Below are 4,179 nucleotides of genomic sequence, written 5' to 3' on the forward strand. Positions count from 1 at the left end.
GCCTATTCGGTGGAGGGTCTCATAAGGGATAATGCATCTCAGACTAAGGTCCTCTTTCTTGCTGGATCTCATCACTTTATCTTTGGGTGACACTTTCGAGAGTGCTTAATTATAACTTAAAAACCTTACAGATCGACGTCGATTATCTGTATATGACTTTTATCCACTCTATGGTACTAATAATCTCTCCCGAATAAGCTTCACCTTCTATACCGCCTATGGAACCACGTCTGGGCTTATTAGTCATGTTTTACTAATAGCAAACCAACTAATTAGCGACCTACACTGTCTACCATACAAAGCCTCATATGGGGCCACTTGGATACTGGAATGATAGTTAACATCGTAAGTACTCTTGACAGGTGGTAGGCAATTGTCAGTGTTACCTTTGGGGTCAACCGTATAGGCCTACAACATATCATCTACTATGTAGCTACCAAGCTTAGTCTGTCCATCAGTCTGAGGGTAAAATAGTATACGAAGACCTATCTGTCTTCCTAATCTCTTCACGGACTGATCTTCGGTAGTTAACTATAACTTGGGCTCCTTCGTCTGGGACAATAGCTATGGGGACTCCGTAAGATCCTACCACCCTCTTAACCTATAATTTCACCCCTTTTCGGCTGAGAAGGTAGTGTTTGATTGAAGAAGCATGGGCTAATATTGTCAATCTATGGGTAACATTCCCTCCAGAATCATTTGTCCATGAAGTGCGAAGTGAGTCTTGTAGCCAAGGTCACATTGTGGAATCTTCGACCTTAGGTATTACTTCCTGCCTTCTTTAGATGACATCAATTGGTACTCTTACCTTTTGGGTTTTACTTTTTGCCCCTCAAAGTTCGCTGCCAAGTGGTGTCTAAATCCCCTCACACAATGGCCAGTATAGCCATTTCGTGGTTTGCCTATTATTAACTGGTATTATGTTGAAGAACTATGGCATACATATGCGCCATCTGTTAGTAATCAGCTAATCTTGCTTATTTTTCTTAAGCCCTTTTATAATTCTCTTAACGTAACTTATAACACTCTAGGTACATAATCTTGTATCGTTGCTTCACCGCTAGTTCAGATTCTTCCATCTTGTGTGATCATACCAGCACTAATGCACCGGACCCCACTAGAATTTTGAAGTTAAGCATGCTTGGGCGAGAGTAGTACTATGATGGATGACCCTCCGGGAAGTCCTCGTGTCATGTTTCAATGCAATCCATGCAATAATATGCAAGGCACTCAACTTAGCCCAAGATTTACCTTACTGTTGTCTCGCTAGTCTTCGTGTTTTGCCTTGCCCTTTCCTCTTTTATCTTACAACCGGTATTGGGGTAGATCTTTAGTTCCACCATGACCATATACTTTTTGGTCATTTGATTTAACTTCTCTTTGTATCTCTCTATAATGTCTCCAAAATATCATAACTCTTTTGCATTATGTACTCCTCCGCGTGATCTTACGTTCTATATATATATATATTCGTAGGTTGCACCACTACTTTTATACAACCGGTGTGAGGTAGACATAGTCTTTTTGTTTCCTGGTCCATCTTGCTTTACACCTTTGCACTAGAACTTTCTCGTGCTGAAGTTATTCTATCCTATCCCTTTTTTTCTTTCAGGTATTCCTTGATCTCCTTATTTTCTACCGTAGGAGATTCTCTTCTTCTTTTTTCCTTACTACTGGTATGTCATATATCAGCGACCACCCACTCTGTTTCCATATCCAAATCTTTAATCAACATGGCCTTACTACCTTTTACATGATCCTTAAATCGCTCAGTCTTACCCTCTTATTGTATCCACCCCTTTTTATATGCACCCATCCATTTAGGTCTCTGCCAATGGTTCTCCGCCCGCCCTCAGATATCATAGCTTTTATTCATTTATTGTTGTCTTTTAGACATTGCTAACTCATGCCCGCATAGAATATCATTCGAAGTTTAAGCGTTCCCATTACCCCGTGATAGTATTAATTGACTTCATCCCACAGTTGTACTTCTCTTGTCTGCTTCCCCCCTTTAGGGTGTACCCATGTCATCCTCTTCTTATTTTCAACTGTTCATACCCATATGATTTCGCCCCAACACCTTTGACATACCGCACCATGTCTGCACCTTTTATTAGACCATCAATACTTTATGTTGCCCCTGCAGAAACCTTAATACGACCATGGGGTACTTAGAATTCTCAATAACTAATATCCAATCTTGTCCCAACACTGGTTCTTAAGTTATATAATTGATGTAGTAGTTTGTTCAAGACCACATTCCTTTCTTCCCCATTGGTGATTTGCTAGCGCCCATAATCATTTCACTTCTCCATTTGGGAGACCCTTGTACTCTAGTGGCCCGTGTTTATAACTTTGCTAAGACACAATCCTCGTCCCAGTGGATACCACGTATTCCTCTTAATAGACTCATAACACATCAATTGTCTTGTAGAGCTACCTTTCTCATCCTTGAGGGGTCTTACTATCCCCCTCCAAGTGGATTCCCATATTCACCGTACCTCTTTATGTCTCATAAACTTTTATCCTTGTCAGGTATTTGAGACTAACTTCCAATCCTCCTCAAACTCATGTCAATTTTACATAGTGGTCTTATCTTCTCATCTTTTTGTGCTACACCTTCAGCTCGTAGCCATTTATCTCTTTTTCCGTTCGATACTTGTACTTAGTCGATCACGTCTATCTTGAGTGTTCCCTATAGTAGTCCTTTTATTCTTCCCGTTCATGGCCATTTTGTGCCTGAGGGTTTTCATATTACTCCTATAACCTATGGGAAAATCATTCCTTAGTACCACCAGCTCCTCTAAATCCTTAATATGTTACCCAATATATGATACACATGGCTCTGGATAGCCCATCAGCTCATGTCTTCCATCCATAGATTGCTTCAGTTGCTTAAGAACAAATAAAAGGTTACCATAAAGCATCATTCGACCACTACCAGAAGGAAAATAAAATCCAATAAGCATCACGGTATTTCTTAGTGTCTAATTCTTACGGTTTCCCTTTAGGTTCATTCTTAAGTCGTGAGCAACTTATCTAGTTCACCACTAATGGTTAGTGGTTTTGTGCCTTCCCATAGGAGTGGACCCTAATTACTGGACATTTTGCCCCTCCCCCCAAAAGGAGTTTTCTTTCAACTTAAGACTTCCTAAATAAACATGGGCCCCCCTTACCGAAAACATGGAGAGTACCCCTTCGGCTTTAGTTCATCATAATAAGAGCACTCAATATCCATTTCCAAGCTGTATGATGAACCTATATCTCATTCCCCTTTCATTTCAAAAATATTTCAGCAAAGTTTCCCCTATATTCCTTCCTATCTCGAACCTGCAGTTAGGAATTACCAACAATGCCATGCGAGGACAATGTATATATACATCCATATCATACTATATCACAACTATAATGCCTCACAAGGCCAATATGTACATATGTTTACAACATCTTAGTTTACAGCCACATAGGGCTTCCTATATTAAACTAAACCAAAACTAACAAATTTCCCGATATAGCCAACAAAACTATACCTATCACCCTCCTATACCTCTAGTCGATCAGTTCCCAGTTTGACCAGGTAACCTAGGAGGTGAAGTATTCTCCCTTTCTCCATCCGATTGCCACTTGCTTGTCTATCCCTCATCGTCTTCCTTGGTTGAATCAGAAAGACATCGATAGCTAGGTAATTCCTAATTCACCGGCGACTAAGATAAAGGGATCAAATATGTCGTAACACTTACTGTGGAAGCCGATTGGACATAGTGCTCTATCATGAGAGCAGTTGGCGGCTTACGAAACCACTTCCCTGGTCATCAAATTCTTTGGGGACTCTACCATCGGGCCCTCCTAGGGATCAGTCTCCATAACATACTAAGGGTCTTCAGAGGGATCAGTCTCGATCGAATAACTAGGGCTTCGCTTGCTTGGTCCTGGAGCCTGAGGCCCCTCTACTGTTTATAGCTGATCTGTTCATCTTCCAACACCGTCTATACCCACTTACAAGAAAAGAGATAAAAAAGAAGCTTTATTCATAGGTATGGCCACACACATAGTAATCTGCTAGGGAAGGATTATCTTAATAGACAGTTCTATCGCACGGTCTAAGACAAGAAAGAAAGGTAACATCCTAAATGTCCTATAACCTCTTTTTTATAGATGTGGTGCACCACACACCAATAA

The 4,179-nt window shown here is 40.7% G+C and overlaps 1 pseudogene; it reads left to right on the forward strand.

The window, feature by feature from the left end:
- Positions 1–1,080: 1,080 nt before the first annotated feature.
- LOC129890997 (5S ribosomal RNA) lies at positions 1,081–1,199 on the forward strand (annotated as a pseudogene).
- The last annotated feature ends 2,980 nt before the right edge of the window (positions 1,200–4,179 follow it).

The sequence above is a fragment of the Solanum dulcamara genome, chromosome 5, assembly GCF_947179165.1.
Source record: "Solanum dulcamara chromosome 5, daSolDulc1.2, whole genome shotgun sequence".
Classification (NCBI taxonomy): Eukaryota; Viridiplantae; Streptophyta; class Magnoliopsida; order Solanales; family Solanaceae; genus Solanum; species Solanum dulcamara.